The 25204-nt window shown below is 45.0% G+C and overlaps 1 protein-coding gene across 7 annotated transcripts in view; it reads right to left on the reverse strand.

The window, feature by feature from the left end:
- Positions 1–25204, reverse strand: part of LOC133417419 (tyrosine-protein kinase Fyn) — a 64509-nt gene that overhangs the window by 33678 nt on the left and 5627 nt on the right. For 5 of the 7 annotated variants that reach the window (XM_061705186.1, XM_061705187.1, XM_061705192.1 and 2 more), the window contains exon 2: positions 8042–8111. The exons of 1 other annotated variant lie outside the window; for it this stretch is intronic. The gene's annotated coding sequence lies outside the window, so the exon portion shown is untranslated. Of the gene's footprint in view, positions 1–3574; positions 3711–8041; positions 8112–25204 lie in introns of those variants that run through there. One more of the 7 variants, XM_061705189.1, reaches the window with a different exon arrangement.

A 25204-nucleotide genomic window follows, 5' to 3' on the forward strand; every position in this document is an offset into this window, starting at 1 on the left:
AACGGCTACCAGAAATGGCCACAAAATGGAGAGGAACCTCCAACCCTGTGGCGTCCTAGCCAATACCAACCGTAGCAACACCCCCGACTGTACTGGAGGAGAACTCCAGTACAGTTTCAAAAACTGCCCGCGTGGGTTTGCGCTCGAGTACGAAGGCAAACTGCGTGCGGGATAGCCGCAGGGACGTCAGCGCGGTCGCCGTCCGCACAAGTATAAAGAAGCCTTAAGATGGCTTCGTTCATCGGGAAGAGTGGCCCTAACGAGCTATTTTGCCACAAGACGAGCGAACAACTGATTAGTGTGCAGGACGGTCGTTTCACGAACCACACCGGGCAGCAACAACAACAACAACAACAACAACAACAACAACCTATTGTTGACCACCCCCAGGGCACGCCCACCGAGCTATAAATACAGAGGCGGTCCCTCAGAATGCCGCCCTGGGCGGCTACCCATATCGCCCATATCAGAAACCGCCCCTGCATAAATAGGGCGATTCAACACCTAAAACTTAGAACTGGGAAACCCTTTTGGATTGAAAGCGAAATGTCTTCAAGACAACAACAACAGTCCAGTTGCCTTGATCCAACTTTTTGCAAATTATTAGCAAGACCTGGACATGGTATGTTTTTTTTTTTTTTTTTTCTTCTTTCATTTTAAATTTAAGACGAGAAAATGAACAAATTTTAAGACGGAAAAAAAAAAAAAAAAAAAAAAAAAAAAAGAATGCATTCACATGCTGGTTACATTCGGAAGAAGCTATGAACTGCAGAAAGGAAACTCCAGCCTGCGCTAAAACCCAGAAAGTGTCTTTTAAAAGAAACCGAAAACTGAGCTCTTACTGTGGAAGCAAAACTTGACGACGGCCACACAAAAGCAACCGGCAGCACAATTTACAATTTAAGGTGAATTTTACTGCTATGTTTTTTTGTTTTTTTTTTTAAACCGTACCACACTCACAGCCCATTGGCGATGATGCATTAAGCCAAATCAACCAACTCCTCCACTACAAAATATTTAAAAAAAAAAAAAAAAAAAACTGAATCCAGTTCGGATATACATAAGAAATGATTTGTTGCCTAAAACAACAACCGTAACCATATACCAATTAAGGGTGGGACAAACAAACGATTACCAGAAATGAATCTTATTGTTGTGGTGTTTTGTTTTTCCCCAATGAAAGACGTGAATGCATTTTTTTCTTGCTCCTAAAAAAAAACATTCATTGAGCGTGTTAGTATTTCATCATCTTTACCTAGATATGGTGATGTATCATGTATTATTTTGATACTGATTGTCACAAAATCACTGAAACGTGATACTGTTGTTACAGCTGGAAAAATGCGATGACATCTTATCATGAGTTTCTCTGCAATTCCCATCCTAATACCAATAAGTATTAGAATTGCTATCATAAAACTCAGGACTTGTTACAGTTTCATAAAATATGTCTGTCAACATCCCCGTCGTTCCCCCAGAACTGAATAATTCCATTCCCGTTATTTTCGACAAATACAAAACTCATTTCCGGTGGACCAGCATCCCAGAATACAGTAGATTCTATACTTTGTGCTTTATAAGTTAAACTCTCGTGAGGGGAAAAAAAAAAAAAAAAAATGTCCAGTACACAATTGCCAGATATTTCAAAATGATAATCACAGGACTCTTTGGATAGCACAACTACAGAAGCTTTCAGAGATGCAGACTGAAATGGAAACATAAAAAAAAAACATTTTGTGTTTCTCAGCAGTCCAACACCACCACCCACCCGGTTGGGAAGATCTTAAGTCGATTCTGTTGGTTGCCCCTTTTTTACACCGAAAGCGTTTCTTCTCTGCCACCTCAAAGGGGCTTTACGGGAAACAATAGATGACGCTCAGAAAATGTCATCGTGCTCTTGCTGGCTATGTCAGTTAAGGAGCCAGCTATAGAGCACGATATGAAACTGGAACTGGGGCACGCATAATACAAGTTGCTATTAGGCCAACAATACCAAAAGTCTGAAAATACATGCTGTGAAGGCTGGAGACGATGCCTTGCTGACCCTTGTTATAAAACAAGCAACTGGATTCAAATGTAGTTCTATATTTAAAAAAAAAAAAAAAAAAAAAAAAGAATAACTTCGTTAGAATGCTCGCAGTAGATATAAAAGCACCCTAACTGGCATAATGGCGAGGTAACTACGGAATAGATCTAACGGGCGACTCACTGAACATGCCCGATTTAGCATCTCGTCTTCTCGCTCCACATCTTCTTTTTCCCACAGGAAGAAGAAGAATTTCCTTGCAACACACCCGCAAGTGCGCTTTCAGATTTCTGAGTGGACTGTAACCTTGTAGCAGTCCTTATATTTATTAAATCTCATCAACAAAGGCAAATTTTGGTTTTGGAGCACCGCCATTTGAATCGCACCACCATATTCCTTGGTTACACGCTTGGAGAACAAATTGCTGCTTTGTTTCGGTGCATCAGTATGAGATGCAGTGGGCTGTTCAAACTACGGACGGCAAATGTATGTACTGCATTATCGGAAATTCCGCAAATGTTCTTACCTGTACGCACCGTAGCTTTCGCTTTGACGAGTGAGGGCATGCGCACTTTTCATAGACAATTCATTTACAACAGAGTCGATAGCCCTTGTAGCGATCCATCCGTTTTCTGTACCGCTTTAGCCTCACGAGGCCATGCCGGAGCCTAACCCAGCCATGTGCATTGCGCAAAACAACATCGCTTTGGCTAAGATTCAAGATCGACGAATCCACGGTTCGCAAGTGGAGGAAGCAGGAAAACGCCGGCATGCTAGCGTATGTTTTACCAGCAAGCTGCGATCCATAATCAGAAAGAATCAAGAATCTAAACTCCAACCGTTATAATAAACAGTATTAAATGACGACCTCACTGTTATTGTCTTTCCAAGATAACACTTGTGTCTCGATAAGTTGTGCAGGTGGTCATAATATTGCGGCTGGTCCATGTATGGTTTTACGTCGATGTAAATTCAGCGAAACTAATGCACAAAGAAATGGGTTTTCTTTAAATAAAACGCTTGACACTTGAATATGTGATTTTTGTTTTTGTTTTTTGCTTTTTGTTGTGAGAGCACATTATTTCGCCCGCTACGCTCTTATTTCGCCCTCCCCTTCACATGCTCATCCACGACGCCTGCAAACACGATTGGTGTTGCTCGATATGTGAGCAGGCGAGACAGATTTCAAGCCTTTCGCTGCACTTCGTTGCTCGCGGCAGCCCAATGCAGATGCAACGTGCTGGACTGTGAAATCCGGGACCGACAAATCAACAGGTCGCAAAGACAGAGTCGGTTTGAAACTTGGGGGGGGGGGAAAACAAAACAAAAAAAAACATGTATGTTAGATGGATCATTGACAAAACTTTGTTGAGTGTTCAAATTTGTAATAAGGGATGTTGGCCCATGTTACCCAAGCCATAACTGCCGCGCGCATTACTGACTTGCGAACGTACGATACCCAATTTGATCATCAAGGAGGGTATATGGCAGTGGAGTTGAGGCAAAGGGAGGGATCGCACATCTTGTACTGGCTGACCTCGCACTTACCTCTGCCGCAATTTATGGGCGGACCTAATGCTGCACTGCGGATTGAAGGTGGAAGAAGTTGAACTGCTTTAAGGTCGGGTTGAAGGAGAGCATTTTTGCTCAAAATCTACTGCTCTGGCATTGTTCCCCTTTAAAAAGAAAGGACGTGTGATTTTATTTGAATAGAATTTCAAATGATATCGGAAAAAAGTAAACGACAAAAAAGTTAACAAATGTGGGGGGGGGGGGGGGGGGGGGGGAAATCAAGTCATTTAAAAACAAAAGACAAGCTGTAATTGATGTAACTGTGTTTCTGCGACTAACAAATGTTATTTCAAAAAAAGAAACGTATAGCAGCTTGTATAACATTGTGACTTCCCGACAATGTGACAACAAGTATTGGGGAACACATCCCAATTCGTCAATCTATAGATAAGGGGTCTGAAAAGACAATGTTGACAAATCTATGCAGTCGATCGGAGGAGATAGGGACCAACCGCTGCCACCGGGCACTGATAATCTCCAAATACGGAATTGACGCTCCCGAAGGAGGTTTATAATTGCATAAAGATGCCACAAGATGGCACCAAAGCACTTGAAATGGAGAGGCGCATGAAGCGCCAACGCCATGCTTCTATCGTGTCCACAATCATGTACCCATGTTCCTTAAAAAAGTATTTAAATTATTCAACACAAACAAAGGCTTATCGTATGAGGTTCATTAATAGCATTACCTAGCATACTAGCCTAAATAGCATCCTAGCACAAACGGATGCAACATCACACTTGAGCAAACAAATATGCAAATTGATTTCTATAGCGCATTTCATACACAAGGTAACTCAATTTGCTTTACATGATTAAAAGCATTTAAAAACAAAGAAAGAAAAAAACAGCTTATAAACATTTGAAACAAAGAGACAAAAATAAAAATACAATTAAAACAGCATACAGTGTGAGAAAAATCCATTTAAAAGTGGAAATGCTCCAAAAAGCATGGGGGGAAAGAAGAGTTTTTAACCTGGACTTAAAAACATTCACACTTGGGGCTGACGTCACTTCTGCAGCATAAGAGCTATTTGACCTGAGTCTGTCGATCTCAGAGCCCTACTGGGTTTATATCCCATTAGCATTTCATTCATGTATTCAGGACCTAAACTGTTTAGTGATTTATAGACCAGCAGTAGAACTTTAAAAACTATTCTAAAGCTGTCTGGAAGCCAGTGTAAAGACTTTAGAATTGGAGTAATATGCTCTGACCTCTTTGTTCTGGTCAGAACCCGAGCTGCAGCTGTTTAATGCTGTTTTTAGGGAGTCCAGTCAGAAGACCATTACAATAGTCAAGTCTACTTGAGATAAAAGCATGGATGAGCTTCTCCTGGTCTGCTTGACACATGCAAGCCTTCACTCTGGTTATGTTCTTCAGATGGCAGAAGGCAGTTTTAGTAATTGATTTGATATGACTTGAAAGTCAGGTCGGAATCTATCAACACCAATGTTTCGGACTTGGTCTTTGGTTTTTAAAGAGCGTGACTCCAGGTATTTACTAACAACAATCCTCTTTTCTTTATTGCCAAAAAGATTATCTCAGTTTTGTTGTGGTTTAATTGAAGAAAATCTTGGCTCATCCAGATATGTATCGGTTTTAGACACAACACCTCAATTGAACTGTAGTCATCTGGAGACACTGCTAGATATAAATGTGTGTCATCTGCATAGCTATGATAGTCAAAATTAAAGTTCTGAAGAATTTGACCCAAGGGTAGCATATACAGGCTGAACAGGAGGGGTGCAAGAACTGACCCTTGAGGGACCCCACAGGTTATTGTCATTCAATGAGATTGAACACTTCCAATGGTTACAAAATAACTCCTTTCCTCCAGGTAGGACCTGAACCATTTAAGGACTGTTCCATTTAGTCCTACCCACGCTTCCAACCTGTTCAGCAGTATTTTATGATCTACCGTATCAAAAGCTGCACTGAGATCCAAAGAGACCGGAATTGACACCTTACCCAAGTCAGTATTCAACCTTATATCATTTAGCACTTTGATAAGAGCAGATTCTGTAGAATGATTTGCAAATCCATCCATTTTCTGAGCCGCCTCTCCTCCTAGGGTCTCGGGCGTGCTGGAGCCTATCCCAGCTGACATCGGGCAGGAGGCGGGTTACACCCTGAACTGGTTGCCAGCCAATCGCAGGGCACATACAAACAAACAACCATTCGCACTCACAGTCACACCTATGGGCAATTTAGAGTCTCCAATTAATGCATGCTTTTGGGATGTGGGAGGAAACCGGAGTGCCCGGAGAAAACCCACGCAGGCACGGGGAGAACATGCAAACTCCACACAGGCGGGGCCGGGGATTGAACCCCGGTCGTCAGAACTGTGAGGTTGACACTAACCAGTGGGCCACCGTGCCGCCGATTTGCAAATCATTTTCAACCTATATTTAATTGAATACACTACAAAGACAAGATATTTAATGTTCAAACTGATAAACGTGATTGTTTTTAGCAAATAATCATTAACTTTGAATTTTATGGCTCCAACACGTTCCAAAAAAGCTGGGACAGGTGGCAAAAAAGACTGTGAAAGTGGAGGAATGCTCCTCAAACACCTGTTTGGAACATCCCACAGGTGAACAGGCTCATTGGGAACAGGTGGGTGCCACGATTGGGTAGAAAAGGAGCTTCCCTGAATGGCTCAGTCATTTACGAGCAAAGATGGGGCGAGGTTCACCTCTTTGTGAACAAGTGCGTGAGAAAATAGTCCAACAGTTTTAGGACAATGTTCCTCAACGTACTATTGCAACGAATTTAGGGATTTCATCATCTACGGTCCGTAATATCATCAAAAGATTCAGAGAATCTGGAGAAATCACTGCATGTGAGCGGCAAGGCCGAAAACCAACATTGAATGCCCGTGACCTTCGATCAGGCGGCGCTGCATCAAAAACCGACATCAATGTGTAAAGGATATCACCACACGGGCTCAGGAACACGTCAGAAAACCAATGTCAGTAAATACAGTTTGGCGCTACATCCGTAAGTGCAACTTGAAACTCTACCATGCAAAGCAAAAGCCATTTATCAGCAACACCCAGAAACGCCGCTCATCTAAGATGGACTGATACAAAGTGGAAAAGTGTTCTGTGGTCCGACAAGTCCACATTTCAAATTGTTTTTGGAAATGGTGGACGTCGTGTTCGCCGAGCCAAAGAGGAAAAGAACCATCGGGACTGTTATGGGCGCAAAGTTCAAAAGCCAGCATCTGTGATGGTATGGGGCTGTGTTAGTACCAATGGCATGGGTAACTTACACATCTGTGAAGGCACCATTAATGCTGAAAGGTACGTACAGGTTTTGGAGAAACAGATGCTGCCATCCAAGCAACGTCTTTTTCATGGACGCCCCTGCTTATTTCAGCAAGACAATGCCAAACCACATTCTGCACGTGGTACAACAGCGTGGCTTCGTAGTAAAAGAGTGCGGGTACTAGACTGGCCTGCCTGTAGTCCAGAACTGTCTCCCATTGAAAATATGCGGCGCAATATGAAGCGCAAAATACGAACGTGTTGCCGCCATCAAATTCTAAATTAATGATTATTTTCTAAAAACAATCAAGTTGATCAGTTTGAACATTAAATATCTTGTCTTTGTATTGTATTTAATTCAATATAGGTTGAACACGATTTGCAAATCATTCTATTCTGTTTAACACAACGTCCCAACTTCATTGGGATTGGGGTTGTACACACAATAATAAATGTTAGAGAATACAGGCAGATTTAGCAGCAGAGTAGGCTATCAGGCTATCTCAAATGCAGGTAAAAAAATAAAAATAAAAAACGCTATCAATGATTTAAACCTCTCAACAACACCAAGATTCCATCAGCTGCAGCCAGGGTAATAACTGTATTGCTTTGGCTTGAGCCTAAAAACAGTGAATACATGACATTTTTAGTAAATAACAGAGGATACATACGTTGCATGAAAGAAGATTCTGCAAATATGCGACTTTGCAAATGCCCAACTGCAAATATGCGGGGTTTGACTGGACCTTCGTCTTTATGGGAACTGCTTGGAAAAGGTCCTTTTGTGTTCCAGCAAGACTGTACCCCAGTGTGCACAGCATAGCAAGCTCCATAACGGCATACTTGCATGGGTTTGGTGTGGAAGAACTACACAGCCCTAACCTCGAGCCAATCAAACACCATTGGAATGAACTCGAACAAAGAATGGCTGTCCTTCTCATCCAATGTCAGTGGAGTTATTATGGAATGTGTATACTACTATTCTTGGGACCCACGTGTACAGAAATGCTCCAGAACGAACATATTTTGCCTTTCGGCCATAAGCAGAAACAGGAAGAGATATGCGTTACAAGCAGGCACACATTAATGACTTCTTTCACAAGTGTGTTTGTGCAAGTTTACAAATGTGCGTGTGAATACGCAGGTCCACTGAAGTGTGAGCAATCGTACCTCTTGTCTTTCTCCGTTTCAGGATGTTTATTTTCTCCACATTGCTTTGTTCACCACCAAAACAGAGGCCCTGCAGGGATAAAGACACCCTCAATTATTCATTGTCCAATTAAATAATACACGACTATCAAGTCAATGTGCCATCCACCGTCAAAAGTAGGTCTTGATGAATTGTTTCGGAATGCTTTGGATGGCACCGAGGCCTTGGCTTTGGGTGGCATCAATGCATTCTATGTTTTAACATATTTAACATATTTTAAAAGCCAAAACTATGTGATAAATGAGATAAAGGACAGTAAAAACAGATAAAGCTCGAATAAAATACATTATCAGCAGGGAGAATTTTGACTCAAGGCTTCAGATGCATACACAAGAGCAAAGGCTAGCTGCCTTTGTGTCACTCAGTAGAGACTTCCCTCTCAGTAGAGACTTCCCTCTCCTCAGCCACTTCATACTCTTCCGAGGTGATCCCGAGGCGTTCCCAGGCCAGCCGAAAGACGTAGTCTCTCCAGCGTGTCCTGGGTCGTCCCCGAGGTGCCCGGGAAATCTCACCAGGGAGGCGTCCGGGAGGCATCCGAATCAGATGCCCCAGCCACCTCATCTGGCTCCTCTCGATGTGGAGGAGCAGCGGTTCTACTCTGAGATCCTCCCGGATTACCGAGCTTCTCACCCTATCTCTAAGGGAGAGCCAGGACAACCTGCGGAGGAAACTCATTTCGGCCGCTTGCACCCTCAAGGACCCTGCCGAGGATGTAGACCTGGTCCACTGTTCCACGGCCAGGACGACCCACAGCTCGTGACCATTGGTGAGGGTAGGAACGTAGATCGACCGGTAAATCGAGAGCGTCGCCTTTCGGCTTAGCTCCTTCTTTACCACAACGGACCGATACAAAGTCCGCATCACTGCAGACGCCGCACCGATCCGCCTGTCGATCTCCCCTTCCATTCTTCCCTCACTCGTGAACAAGACCCCAAGATACTTTAACTCCTCCACTTGGGGCAGGATCTCATCCCCGACCTGGAGAGGGCACGCCACCCTTTTCCGACTGAGGACCATGGTCTCAGATTTGGAGGTGCTGATTCTCATCCCAGCCGCTTCACACTCAGTTGGAGATCGCGGCTTGATGAAGCCAACAGAACCACATCATCTGCAAAGAGCAGAGCTACAGTACTGAGGCCACCAAACCGGACCCCCTCTACGCCTCAGCTGCGCCTTGAAATTCTGTCCATAAAAGTTATGAACAGAATCGGTGACAAAGGACAGCCTTGGCGGAGTGCAGGCCTCACCGGGAACGAGTCCGACATACTGCCGGATATGCGGTGATAGGGTGAGGGTGCCGAACTGCCCGTATCAGGGGGTTTGGTACCCCATACTCCTGAAGCACGCCCCACAGGACCCCCCCCCCCCCCTCCCCGAGGGACACGGTCGAACGTCTTCTCCAACTCCACAAAACACATGTAGACTGGTAGGGCGAACTCCGATGCACCCTCGAGGACCCTGCCATGTGTGTAGAGCTGGTCCACTGTTCCACGGCCAGGACGAAAACCACACTGCTCCTCCTGAATCCGAGACTCGACTTCCAGACGGACCCTCCTCTCCTGCACCCCTGAATAGACCTTACCAGGGAGGCTGAGGAGTGTGATCCCCCTGTAATTGGAACACACCCTCCGGTCCCCCTTCTTGAAAAGGGGCACCACAACCCCAGTCTGCCAATCCAGAGGCACTGTCCACGATGTCCACGCGATGTTGCAGAGGCCAGTCAACCAGGACAGCTCCATAACATCCAGAGCCTTTAGGAACTCCGGGCGAATCTCATCCACTCCCGGGGCCTTGCCAGCGAGGAGCTTTTTAACCACCTCCTATCGGTAACCTCAACCCCAGAGATAGGAGAGCCCGCCTCAAAGAACTCTGCTTCCTCATGGGAAGGCGTGTCGGTGGAGTTGAGGAGGTCTTCGAAGTATTCTCCCCACCGACAACATCCCAAGTCGAGGTCAGCAGGGCCCGTCCGGAAGTCTTTCTCCATGGCCTCACAGAACTCCTCCCATACCACGGATTGTCCATAACAAACACCATGTTCAAGCATAAGGGTCTCCACACGTGCACTTGGCACCAGGACACCCTAGGTACCAGTTCGATGATCGACTCTGTGCTCGTGTCATCGGACTTGCGGCCGCATGTCTTGGACACTCGGGTGAAGAGAGGGGCGGAGCTGTCAACTGATCACCACCTGGTGGTGAGTTGGCTCCGATGGAGTGGGAAGATGCCGGTCCGACGTGGCAGGCCCAACCGTATCGTGAGGGTCTGCTGGGAACGTCTGGCAGAATCCCCTGTCAGAAGGATTTTCAACTCCCACCTCCGACAGAAATTTGCACATGTTCCGGGGGAGGCGGGGGACATTGAGTCCGAGTGGACCATGTTCCACGCCTCCATTGCTGAGGCGGCCGACCGGAGCTGTGGCCGTAAGGTGGCACAGTGCCTGTCGTGGCGGCAATCCCCGAACCCGTTGGTGGACACCAATGGTGAGGGATGCCGTCGAGCTGAAGAAGGAGTCCTATCGGGCCTTTTTGGCCTGTGGGACTCCTGAGGCAGCTGATGGGTACCGGCTGGCCAAGCGGAATGCAGCTTTGGTGGTCGCTGAAGCAAAAACTTAAATGAGTACCTGAGCACTTCAATTTTAAAAACTTGCATGCGAGGTTCATTGAAGACGCTAAATTGAATGTAGGTGTGAATGTGAGTGCAAATGGTTGTTTGTTTATATGTGCCTGGCGACCAGTTCAGGGTGTACCCCGCCTTTCGCCCAGAGTCAGCTGGGATAGGCTCCAGCACCCCCGCGACCCTAGTGAAGATAAGCGGTACGGAAAAGTCATACATTTTGGACACCAAATTCGAGGAACATTTTGATTTTTGTTGGAAGTACAAAGAAGAGTGGAAAGAAAAGTATGCATTTCTAAATGCCAACACAACTTGTCTCATCCGCAACGAGGTTGCAGCTCGGTTTGCGTGGAGTAGAGGTCCCTCGTGCCGCAAGTTTAACTGTGGCGATTCTGCGCTGTCCAGCTTGGAAGTTGAGCGCGCTGAACGCTGAGCTAAAAACCCGGGCACCCTCTTTAAGGATTGGGGAGTGAGGTTTCTCAACGTACATCCGCACAGCCTCGCTCCCGTTACATGAGGGTCTCATCTCGTCCGAACGATTGCAAAGCGACACTCTGACAGGCGAGGTACATTCGAATTGACGATGATGTGTCTTGCAATCCTCATTAGTTGTCACCGCTTTTTTGTTTTTGTTTTTGTTTATTGGGCGATTATCGTACACCCCTCGTAAACAGTCACAGCCGGCGCAGCCGCAGTTTCATAGACATTACTTCCGCATTGATTGGAAGTCAATTGGGCAAGTCAGGCAATCGGTGTATTTCTTCTGATGTCATCACGTCACGTAGGTTACGCGGCCAATCAGGTGCTTATACTGTAACAAGGAAGTGAAGTGAGCGCTGTCGCAGCCTTTTTGTCCCTGCTTTCGGGCTATCGCAGCCCGGCTCATTATCGTGCCTTGACAAATGTCAGATGGCGGGCCAGATAAAATTGACAGCGGGTCAATTATGGCCTGCGGGCTGCTAGTTGCCGACCTCTGGTTGACAGTATCTCCTCCTCTCTGTCCTACAGGCCGGACACAAAAGCCAGCGACTCGATCGTCACCTCTTGAATGCCTGGAAGAGAGCGTGGGAGGTGTCCTTTAGGATCAGTAATGCCGCGAACCTGCGTCTCATTAAGAGTATTCGGTGGGAGTGGGAAGTCCAGTGATCTTGGAGCACACACTGGCTACGCTGTGTAGGCGGTTCTTCTCCTGCAGAGGGAACGACAGGCTCTATGAAGGCCTGATAGAATGTCAGTAGGACCTTTTGCTGACAGATAAGGAGTTCAGCTTCCTCAGCGTATAGACCCTCAGGATAACCTCTGTTTGGGAGGACAACCGCATATGTCGCAGTCTCAACCAGCGACCCGTGGATAGTGGTGGGGGCAGCTTCATCTAGCACTCACTGTCTTCTGGAGAAGGTTACCACCAAACCCTTGGTCTTGCTGACGTTCAGTTGAAGCTGGCAGATGTGAGACAACTCAGCAAATTGCTGCAGGGCAGGTCCATGATGCTGAGTGGGGCTGGACAGGAGAACTGTGTCGTCAGTCAACTTCACCAGCTGACAGTTAGGTTGTGAGGTCCCTTACTCATCAGTGTAGAGCAGTGGTTCGCAAACGTTTTACACCAAGTGCCACCTCAAAAAAAGAAACAACAACTTAGCTCTCTAAGTACCACCATCATAACCTACATTAAAATAAAACCGCAGTAGGCTGAAGTGTTTGATAAAGAAGGAGGTTTTTACTCCCAAAAATTGTAATTATTATTGTAAGCCAACGAAACATGCAGTTTGAACACTAACACTGCACTTAAATATAGGGCATTTTTTAAACTACTTAAATCATTCAATTAAAAATGTCAGGCACATAAAAGTTAAACAATGTACTACAATACAATTTTAAAAACAAATTGTTAAAGATGAAAGACAAATATATTGTGCTTAAAGTTAAATACAACTGCGCTGTACAGAAAAACATGCACTGCACTTGCAAAGTCAAAAATGTACTGTACTGGATTTCAATGTTTAGGCTATGCATAGCTATAAGCGTCATTCTAATTTGTTTGATTGGCTGGATTTTGGGTCACCGATGGTGTAGCGGTACACTTGCCTGACTTTGGTGCGGGCAGCCGCGGTGTTGGGAAGCTCCAGTTTGTATTTGTTTGTTCAATCATATTTTGATACATAGTTGTTTGTGCAAGCAGCACAGTGTGCTTTGACAATAATGAGGCAGCAGGTGTCAATGAATGTACAGTCCATCCTCGCCAATTCGAGAATCGCCATTTTTTTTCGAAAATAGTTTTTGCTGAAAAACACACCTTTTGTAAATAAATATCTGAAGGAAGTGTGCAATAAAACGATAAAGGGAATCTGTGGCATGGCATATAGCAACTTTAATTTACATGGTACGTCTTCAACAGGAGTGGATTAAGTGGACAGCAGAATTACGCAGTGGGTGTATTATTTGGTAGGGGTTAACTGCATGGCCACCTCCTAACTGCCCTTTATTTACACAAGACGTGCTGTCGTGGCTGTCAAATATCTCAGAGCCCATTAGCGGCTCATTTGACTTTAAGGCTCAGGTCTGCTAATCTAATTTAATCTGTCTCTGTGGCTTTGCTGATTGCTAAAGTGAGGCAGCAATGAGACTGCACTCGCATGAAAGGCTCAGTGCGAAGCTGCTATTTTCTTTCACCAACAGCACAGAATACGGCAACGTAAAAGTTTGTTGTTGTTGTTCTATTAAAGTGGTGAGGACGAATAGGTCAATATATCTACTAGTCATGAAGAAACTGTGTGTAAACTACTTTAAATTCCACGTTTTTACAAGAATAAAGTTGGAATGTTATTTGTTTTATTTTAATAGTATACAAATTATAATCCCGCCAGAGGGAATTCAACTGAAGCAGGAATTCAGATCTGAGAATAAATTATAGATATTAAGAGACCCCCTCCTAGAGCCGTCACCTCATTGCGGTGGAGAGGTTTGTGTCTCCCAATGATCCAAGGACCTAAATTGTCTGGGGCTTTATGCCCCTGGCAGGATCACCCATGGCAAACAGGTCCTAGGTGAGGGACCAGACAAAGCACGGCTCCAAAAACCCGACGAGTACAATAAATGGATTCAGGTGTCCCTTGCCCGGACGCGGGTCACCGGGGCCCCCCTCTGGAGCCAGGCCCGGCGGTGGGGCTCGAAGGCGAGCGCCTGGTGGCCGGACCTGCACCCGTGGGGCCCGGCTGGGCACAGCCCAAAAGGGTAACGTGGGTCCCCCTTCCCATGGGCTCACCACCTGTGGGAGGTGCCATAGGGGTCGGGTGCAGTGCGAGCTGGGCGGTGGCCGAAGGCGGGGACCTTGGCGATCCGATCCCCGGCTACAGAAGCTGGCTTTAGGGACGTGGAACGTCACCTCTCTGGCAGGGAAGGAGCCCGAGCTGGTGTGTGAGGTGGAGAAGTTCCGACTAGATATAGTCGGACTCGCCTCCACGCACAGCTTGGGCTCTGGTACCAGTCCTCTCGAGAGGGGTTGGATTCTCTTCCACTCTGGAGTTGCCCACGGTAAGAGGCGCAGAGCAGGTGCGGGTATACTTATTGCTCCCCGGCTCGGCGCCTGTACGTTGGGGTTCACCCCGGTGGACGAGGGGGTAGCCTCCCTCCGCCTTCGGGTGGGGGAACGGGTCCTGACTGTTGTTTGTGCCTATGCACCAAACAGCACTTCAGAGTACCCACCCATTTTGGAGTCCTTGGAGGGGGTGCTGGAGAGCGCTCCCACTGGGGACTCCATCGTTCTGCTGGGGGCTTCAATGCTCACGTGGGCAATGACAGTGAGACCTGGAAGGGCATGATTGGGAGGAACGGCCCCCCCGATCAGAACCCGAGCGGTGTTCTGTTATTGGACTTATGTGCTCATCACGGATTGTCCATAACGAACACCACGTTCAAGCATAAGGGTGTCCACACGTGCACTTGGCACCAGGACACCCTAGGTCGCAGTTCGATGATCGACTTTGTGGTCGTGTCATCGGACTTGCGGCCGCATGTCTTGGACACTCGGGTAAAGGGAGGGGCGGAGCTGTCAACTGATCACCACCTGGTGGTGAGTTGGCTCCGATGGTGGGGGAAGATGCCGGTCCGACGTGGCAGGCCCAAACGTATTGTGAGGGTCTGCTGGGAACGTCTGGCGGGAGAATCAGAGAATTAGCACTTCCAAATCTGAGACCATGGTCCTCAGTCGGAAAAGGGTGGCGTGCCCTCTCCAGGTCGGGGATGAGATCCTGCCCCAAGTGGAGGAGTTCAAGTATCTTGGGGTCTTGTTCACGAGTGAGGGAAGAATGGAACGGGAGATCGACAGGCGGATCGGTGCGGCGTCTGCAGTGATGCGGACTTTGTATCGATCCGTTGTGGTAAAGAAGGAGCTAAGCCGAAAGGCGAATCTCTCGATTTAGCGGTCGATCTACGTTCCTACCCTCACCTATGGTCACGAGTTGTAGGTCGTGACCGAAAGAACAAGATCCAGGATACAAGCGGCCGAAATGAGTTTCCTCCGCAGGGTGTCCGGGCTCTCCCTTAGAGATAGGGTGAGAAGCTCGGTCATCCGGGAGGATCTCAGAGTAGAGCCGCTGCTCCATCACATCGAGAGGAGCCAGATGAGGTGGCTGGGGCATCTGATTCGGATGCCTCCTGGACGCCTCCCTGGTGAGGTGTTCTGGGCACGTCTTGCCGGGAGGAGACCCGGGGGATGACCCAGGACACGCTGGAGAGACTACGTCCTTCGGCTGGCCTGGGAACGCCTCGGGATCCCCCCGGAAGAGCTGGATGAAGTGGCTGCTCAGTGACTGTTTTTTTTTTTTTTTTTTTTATCAATGTCTTTATGTCTCAAAAGTTTTCTTTGTCAACTGGCTGTCTGTTGTCGTACTCGAGCGGCTCCAACTACCGGAGACAAATTCCTTGTGTGTTTTTGGACATACTTGGCAAATAAAGATGATTCTGATTCTGATTCTGATTCTAATTCTGATTCTGATTCTGAGGAGAGGGAAGTCTGGGCCCCCGCGAACCGACCTCGGATAAGCGGTGGAAAATGGATGGATGGATGGATATTAAGAGACAATGAAGTCATTGTGTTACAAAAATAAAGTCATATTCATCTTACAAATACGTTACACGCAAATATTTGTGCCTTAGGAAGCATACAGTATTTCTCCTGAAAATTCTGGTCAAATTCCAAGTTGTAAGAACGCAGGGATTTCTACTTTAGAAGTAGACAAGCAGATAAAAAGATGTTTTCCCTTATATTTCAATCGTAATAGCCTGATGAAATACTGAAGAGTGATATTTTCTATGTACAAAACTGATTTTTCTTTCGCCCATCCGAGTCATGGTTGCAGGTCAAGATGGAAAGAACCTTAAAAAAGGATTTTCTCAAGCTACCCAACAGGCTGTATGAATGCAGACCAATACTGAGCAGAAATTATGGAGTTCTATTGTTGAGGCAGAAAGACTTTCTGAGTATCATCTTTTTTCAGGTTGGTGTGCCGGTTGTCTAACGCTGTCCCAAAATACTCGTGCCGGCCTCAGTGTGAGTGAAACATGTGATTTGCGTCTTTATTTACCAGCAGAAAATTGCCATTTGGCCACCACCCATGCACGGTGTCTTACTTCCTCTTCATTGATCTCTCTTGCTGGCCAACGCGGTAATGGCGACAGCGTCCCAGTGGGGTTTGCTGTGAGTTTTGGGAGCAAACCCCGGGAGGGAGAGATGAATCTTTTCATCAGCGTCCGGGCTAATAAAACGTAATAGCGCTCAGGCTGCAGGGGAAAGTCGCTCAGCCGCACAGAGCTGTCACATGACCGGTTAACACGACCACATGACCGGTTAAGACACAACAGACTCAGTCATTCTGCGACTGTCGCTCAGCTACAGGGACGAATGTGGGGGCTAATTCACTGGCTGGAAAGACAGTAGCGTCCATACAAAATGAGAAAATCCACTGAAACACAGTGGGCAGGAAGTCAGGCACAATTTTAATACAGCCAATATGCATATTCTTTGACACAAAAACATCAAATTGCGCCAGGCTGGACCGATGAATAATCAATGTTAAAATTGTATCATTAATAAAAGAACCTTTTTGTGGTCCCCTATATATCCTGATGTAGCATTTATCCTTAAAATTACATGTAATGAATGACATTTGTTCATAAAACACGCAATAAAATGTACATAATAAACAATTAAAAAAACAAAACACAAATGTTTAATGGTTACAAAATCTATCGAAATATGTGTTTATCCAACTCCTTTTCTCGGAATACAGTAAAGTGACTTCAAATGAATACAACAGTGATTAGGATGGAGTGGGTTTTTATTAAAGACAATATTAGGACATGGAGCTTCCCCAAAAGAGAGGAAAGACTCAATATTAATTGCTATTAATCCTGTTAATTGAAGGATATTATGGTTCAATTTAATTTGGACATTTTCTGAGTAAGCAAAATTTCATTAACTTTGTACTATATTGTAGAGATTTAATGCATTTAGCGGGAAGACGATCGGCACAAATAGATTTTGGCCAATTTGAAAAGGGCTTGAATCGGCCAATTTTATCGGCTGCCTAATTAATCGCTCAGGCCGTATTTACAATTAAGACCTTTATGAAGGCAAAGCGATTGGATACTCTGAAATGTCCACGTCACATTTGTGCACCGGACTATTGCAATATTAGTCGTTCGAACTGCTCTAAGTGCTAGAGGACTCTGCATCTTTTTGCACAATTGTTTTTTGTCAATGTCTTTATGTCCCCAAAGTGTTCTGTAAATTGACTGTTTGTTGTACTAGAGCGGCTCCAACTACCGGAGACAAATTCCTTGTGTGTTTTGGACATACTTGGCAAATAAAGATGATTCTGATTCTGATTCTGATTCTGATTCTGATTCTGATTCCCCAGTTGTTATTCAACAATAAATAATGCAGAATGTCAATGCTCAGTTTCGGATTTTTAAACATTTGTACATTTTGTTTTTGCAGTCAGCACCAAACATGACAATTCAGTGCAGCTGCGACATGCCAGTGGAAAAGAGTGACATGTACATGCACATGACCTTTCCATGTTATGAAATTGTCACATTCAATAGATCAGCACTTCTTTCCAGATTGAGAAAAATTTGAAATGGGCAAGGTCGAACGTTATTCTGTTGTGGACGAACTAATGTTGTATGCGACTTCAGAGCCTTATTTGAAAGGAGAAAAATTCCAAATTGAATTCCAAAATTGGAGAGCTTCACTTTTAGGCTCGACGTGGGCTAGGTCGGAACTGTGAACTTGGAAGTGAAGCTTGTGTTGTCTTTCGGGACCTTCGAGGCTCTCATACGGAGCGGTTGTGTTCTTATGACACCAGACTTGTATAGTTTATAGTTTAACCTAAAACTCGCTGTGAGCCACCCAATGACGGTTCACTTCAGGCCAAGTCTTTTTTGGTGAAGCGGGGAACTTGCCATTTCGAGAATAGCTGCATTTTTGTCAAGATTACAGCTGCCTGCTACATCTTTTACAAAGATTCAAAGCAACTCTATCATCTGCCTGTGGGCCTGTCACGATAATTACTATCTCGACTTATCGTTCGATAAATAAAATGGACACAATCGTTTTTCCGGACGCGATATATTGCCGTTGTTGTGGTGAGCCGTGGCGCGGTGTAGCTAACGAGCTAGCTTGCGAGCTAACGAGCTAGCCAAACAGCTCAGGGGGATACATATCACAGAGTCAAGGAAAACGAGTTAATAGAGAAAAACGAAAGGAAATTATAATCATAACAACAATAATAATAAAATAAAAATAAAAAATGCCACTTAAAAAAATTAAAAAGCTAAAATAAAATAAAATAAATAATCAGGGCGGGACTTATTTTTCAAGATTTCAGAGGGGTTAAAGAAGCAATATTATCGTTTATTGTTTGTATTGGGAAGATGTATGATCTATAAAAAAATTGCTGTCGGGACAGGCCTATCTGCCTGTATTTTACTTTGCATTGTCATGGTGCGCATTATTAAAATATAACGTGCTAGATCACTAATTAAATCTGGAGCATTTCATTCGCCTTCACACAGGTTCTGGCGGATCTGATTTGAGTGACAGGTACGGGCGAGCCGCCCTCAGAGAGAAGATGCTGGTGAGGACTGGATTTAAATGGAAAAGTACTCCTATTGAACATCAGGCCTGCTGGACCTTTTCTGTACGCTTCGCTACACTCCATGAGGCGGGATTTAGCAGATGATTCCGTGGATTCAACAAGACTCAACAGAATATCATTGGCATGTTCATGAAATGCACATTTATTGTTGTGTTTTTAACATACTATGCAGACGTTGAAAACAATGTTTTCGTGAGAAAATTCCATCCATCCGCTTATCCTCAATAGGGGCGTGCTGGAGCCTATCTTCGGGCGAGAGGCGGGCTACACTCTGAACTGGTCCTTTTTGTTGTTGCTGTATCGTTGTCACTTGATAAATGACATTTGCAAAAATATTTCGGATATAAAAGAGTCAATATTAACAACTAAAAAGATTGAAAACATTTTTCCTTACCATCATTCATTAACTGTTTACACAACTTTCTTCTCCACCGCTTGCCTGCCTCTCGTACACACACACACACACACACACATACACCCAGTCCACTCTCAAAGCTACACTGATTGAACCATTTCATTGGTTGAGTCATGTCAAGTTGGGGGTGTTACTTTGCACATGATTGTTCTGTGCATTTCCTTTGTGAATATATTTATTACAGTCATGATCATAGTACCTGCCTAAAGTCTTTGGAGTTTAACATTTGACCAAATAAATAAATCCCCCAAAACGTTGCACCGGTTAAATTACCTCAATGCTAAACTGGACGGCGCCCTTATCGGCCATTTCCAAATCGAACAAAATCCTCATCGGTGACTTCAATGAGCAGGAGGAGAATTCAGGCTCTGGAAAGGAACCATTGGGGAAAATGGATGTGGTCAGTAAGTGAAACTCCAATGGCGCTATCCTCCTCACGAAGTGTGCTGAACGTGATCTCGTCAACACCATATTTCCTCAGGAAAATAAGTTCAAAATCCAGGCAACATTCGTGGTCAAAACACTGGCATCTTTTAAATTATATCACCGTGAACAGAAGGACATTCTGTCAGCCAAAGCGATCGCAGGTGCAGATGATTGCTGGATTGATCATAGACTCGTGCGCAAAACCTCTGACTCAATATCGCCAAAAGAGGCAAGCCCATCCAACACTTTTGACATTTCCAAACTCCAAGACACAACAGCAAAAAATGAATTTCATCAAGTCCTTTTGCAAAAGATTAGTATTAGCTCAAAACTGACATCATCCAGACCAAAAGAAAGGAGATCAGTTGGTTTGACCAAAATGATCAAGCAATTTATTGATGAAATGCGAGGTTTTTGTCTTCACCTTCAGAGATACCCAACGTCGAGGACCAAGAATGCAGAGCGGCCCTTCAGAATGAGACCCAAACATTAAAAGATCGATGGTGGACCATGAAAGCCAGGGAAATCCCACGGCTCGCTGACAGAAATGACTTGTTTTGTTTTCTTTCCTGCCTGCAAGACTGTCTTTGTTCCTTCCAGACAATGAGAAGCACCACTCTGAATCAAAGATGACTCCAACCATCCTGAGGACCAAATATGACATCTCTGCAAGACGAAAGAAACACTTCGAGGACCACTTGAGCATCGAAATTAAGCGCTGACAGGAAGGAGGCTTTATGGGAATAGCTTCACTATGGCCTTACAATAATTCTGTATTTAATAAGGGTACCACCCCCTCACGTTGTCTGTTGCCACACCGGCCGAGAGCAACCACAATGCTCTATTCAGGCATGGATGGCTGCGATTACGCATTGTGCATTGGCTGCACAGTGACGTCTCCATGCGAAACTAACATTGTGCCACATTTAAAGGGAATGAGAGGAGCTGCTTTGATTGGACATGATTGAAATCGGCCGTGTTCCCTCCCTCTCTTAAATATGACGGCTTGCGCTCGTCTGCGAAATTACCAAAACCCGGTCTGATTCGCCTGCGCAGATTTACGCCGCCCACCGCGTAAGACTTTCGCTGGTCGCAAAAAATTTAGCCCTGATTATTTTTCAATTGTTAATTACCTAAACATTTCAAAATAGTACATTTTCGGGCTGTTATTGCAATGACCGTGACATACAGTATTTGCTCAAGGTTATCACGTGGTCAGAATTTGATGCCATGCCTACTGGACACCATCATCCTTGACTCGAGGGATAGCCAAAAGACTGTACAACTATCACGTAGACGTACAGCATATGAAGAGAATTCAGAATTCAATCTTTCATATCTATTATATTACTGACGATGTAGCACAAATGCCACACCTATCCTCACGTGATATGGATTGCAGAAATGGAAAAGACAGTTTTCCATATGACTTCTATGTGACTCACATGAGCATTGTATGTACAATGTACAGTGGGTACGGAAAGTATTCAGACCCCCTTAAATTTCTCACTCTTTGTTATATTGCAGCCATCCATCCATCCATCCAATTTCTTTACCGCTTATCCTCACGCGGGCTGCTGGAGCCTATCGCAGCTATCTTCAGGCGGGAGGCGGGGTACACCCTGAACCGGTCGCCAGCCAATCACAGGGCACATAGAAACAAACCACAATTCGCAATCACATTCACGCCTACAGGCAATTTAGAGTCCTCAATCAACCTACCAGCCAGCCATTTGCTAAGCTTATTTCAGTTCACTTACTTTCCCACATTAATGTACACACAGCACCCCATATTGACAGAAGAAAAACTGGATTGTAGCAATTTTTGCAGATTTATTAAAAAAGAAAAACTGAAATATCACACAGCCATAAGTATTCAGACCCTTCGGTCAGTATTCAGTAGAAGCACCATTTTGAGCTAATAGAGCCGTGAGTCTTTTTGGGAATGATGCAACAAGTTTTTCACGCCTGGATTTGGGGATCCTCTGCCATTCCTCCTTGCTGTCCTCGTTGGTGGACAGCCATTTTCAGGTCTCTCCAGAGATGCTGAATTGGGTTTAAGTCAGGGCTCTGGCTGGGCCATTCAAGAACAGTCACGGAGTTGTTCTGAAGCCACTCCGTTATTTTAGCTTTGTGCTTCGGGTCATTGTCTTGTTGGAAGGTGAACCTTCGGCCCAGTCTGAGGTCCTGAGCACTCTGGAGAAGGTTTTCGTCCAGGATAGCCCTGTACTCGGCCGCGTTCATCTTTCCTTCGATTGCAACCAGTCGTCCTGTCCCTGCCGCTGGACAACACCCACACAGCATGATGCTGCCACCACCACGCTTCACTGTTGGGACTGTATTGGACAGGGGGGTGAGCAGTGCCTGCTTTTCTCTACACATACCGCTAAGAATTAAGCCAAAAACGTTCTATCTTCGTCTCATCGGCCCAGAGAAACTTATTTCTCACTATCTTGGAGTCATTTAGGTGTTGTTTTTAGCAAACTCATGTGTCTTGCACTGAGGAGAGGCTTCCGTCGGGCCACTCTCCCATAAAGCCCCGACTGGTGGAGGGCTGCAGTGATGGTTGACTTTCTAGAACTTTTCTCTGGAGCTCAACCACTGTGATCTTTGGGTTCTTCCTTACCTCTCTCACCAAGGCTCTTCTCCCGCGATTGCTCCGTTTGGTCGGACGGCCAGCTCTCGGAAGGGTTCTGGTCGTCCCAAACGTCTTCCATTTAAGGATTATGGGGGCCACTGTGCTCTTAGGAACGTTAGGTGCAGCAGAAATGTTTTGGTAACCTTGGGCAGATCTGTGCCTTGCCTCAATTCTGTCTCTGAGCTCTTCAGGCAGTTCCTTTGTCCCCATGATTCTCATTTGCTCTGACATGCACTGTGAGCTGTAAGGTCTTATGTAGACAGGGGTGTGGCTTTCCTAGTCAAGTCCAATCAGTATAATCAAATAGCTGGATTCCAATGAAGGTGTAGAAGCATCTCAAGGATGATCAGAAGAAATGGACAGCATCCGAGTAAAATATATGTGTGTCACAGCAAAGGGTCTGAATACTTATGGCTGAGTGATACTTCAGTTTTTCTTTTTTAATAAATCAGCAAACATTTCAACAATATGGGGCGCTGTGTGTACGTTAATGAGGGGGGGAAAAGAACTTAAATGATTATAGCAAATGGCTGCAATATGACAAGGACTGAAAACTTTAAGGGGGTCTGAATACTTTCCGTAGCCACTGTAAATGGTGTGCCGATGTGACGACAAAGTAAATGAGCAATTATCTCCTTTGTCAGCATCTCACAGCTGCATGAGCAATGCAGAGAAATGACACCGCAGAGTCGAGCAGAGTGCGAAGGGCAACGCAAAGGGCCAGGCAGCAGAGTTGGAGTGCGGTAGTGCAGTGGAAATTGCCTGTAATAGAAGCTCTTATCAAAGTCTCAAGTCTGGCACAACGTTCATATCTGAGATGAGGCTGAGAAAATACCTTAGTGGCTTTAAAAAAATGTATATTTTGCTGTGGGCTGCGAGGAAATCAGTTGTATGGCATGAAGTCAAAGCTGGAGCAACATGCTGTTCATGTCTGTATTAAAATTCATCGAAGCTAAAGAACATGACAGCTTCTTTGCAATGTAGATACATTATGCTCATGAATACAAGGGGGCCTTGTGGACTAAAATATAAGGCCTTTGTCCCACAACATGACATTAGAAAAGGCTGGACGTTTCACAACAGGTTAATTATATTTAAAACCATGCAACCATTTGCATTTACAGAAAGCACTTTTGTTTTGCCCCTCCAAATACACGTCGCCACCAGTCTGCTACCGAACTACTGTACACCCACGTGATTGTTGCTTGTGTGTGGTCGGCACAGACTGCACGTGTACTAAAGATGTACTGTTGAGGCATTCACATTCACAATCATTGTGCGATTTGGAAAAGGAGTGATTTTACCGACTCCATTGTGGTATGTACAAAAAAATTTCATTTGTAATTAAAATACAATTTAAAAAAAATAAATTACAATTTTATTAATATCTTATTGAAATTAAATTACATTTTTTTTTTTCTTTTGTCCCAAAAAATAATGAAATAAATTTGGACATAAAATCCTCTAAAACAATAATTTTGTACCGTACAGTAATATGGGTGCATGGGGCGTGAAAAAGAAAAACGACTTCAATGTACCTGACAATCGGCAATATCGACCGACTCCCTATTAGTCCGTCCTATCGAGGTTCCACTGTACATGTATGCAGTAATCCCTCGCTATATATCACGGTTCACTTGTTCAGTGCGATTCGAGAACCGATTGGAACCGGGACTACCGTTGCAATTCTCCCAGAATCGTTCAAATTAAAACATTTCGGTTCCCAGTTTCGATGCCGACAGTCCGCCCACCCCGAAGAAGAAGTGGCGAAAACCAACGAAGAAGCGGAGAAAACCGACAAAGAAGACGTGCGGCGGCGAACAAAAGTGTGTCTAAACTTTGTTCAAATTAATAACCAGTCGCCTCAGTGCAACACTTGGAATAAGATTATATTGTTCAAAGGAAGCTTTCACAATGTGTAGTGTCTGACGCGCTCGGAGCCTCAGCCTACGTCGCGCGGAGCTTCACTGAAGTCAACTCTCAGTCAATTGGACGAGTGAAACAATAAAATGCGTCTCCGCCAACATTGAGACAGCGCGATCACCTGAGCCAGAATCGGAGCCAACCCCTATAAGGTGTCCCAGCTGTTTTGAAACGTGTTACAGCCATACAATTCTAAATGAATGATTATTCGCAAAAAAAACAATCAAGTTTATCAGTTTGAACATGAAATATCTTGTCTTTGCAGTGTGTTCAATTAAATATAGGTTGAATATGATTTGCAAATCCTTGTATTCTGTTTTTACTGGTGTTTAACACAACGTCCCAACTTCATTGAAATTGGGGTTGGAGACCAATGCACTTCAGTGCACTATTGAACCCCTGACTAGGGGCTAAAAGGACTTAAGAACAGACTGGAATTGAGAGATTTTTTAAAAAAAAGAAATAAAAAAAAAAAAAAAAAAAAAAGGAAAGGAAATGAGGGAGCTTAAAAATAGAAAACCTTGACCAGAATATATGAGAGAAAGCCCAAGCACCGGGCCTTGCCTGCGCTCCAGATGTAAATGAGCAACTGTGATTCTTTGCAGAGGAAATGAAACCACAACTTCATTTCACTAAGCAGTAACACACACGCACATTTAAAGGCAGCGCACACAGCAGAGAGCTGTTGCAGGCGGAAGCAGCGGGTCGATCGGGACTGCAGGTGACAGGATCTGTGTGATATGATCTGCCTGAGCCGCGAAGGCCTCGCAGCTTCACAAACAACTCTGGCTAATTGAATTCCTGTGAAGAAACCGCCTACGATGAGCATCGACAAGCTTCCATGGAACTGTAAATGGGATAAATGAGTCAAGCTTGTGGAATTGCACAAATGGGATGTCGAATGCAAATACCTTCTCGCCGCCATACAATAGACATTCATCCATCCGTT

This window comes from Phycodurus eques, chromosome 18 (genome assembly GCF_024500275.1).
Source record: "Phycodurus eques isolate BA_2022a chromosome 18, UOR_Pequ_1.1, whole genome shotgun sequence".
NCBI classification, from domain to species: Eukaryota; Metazoa; Chordata; class Actinopteri; order Syngnathiformes; family Syngnathidae; genus Phycodurus; species Phycodurus eques.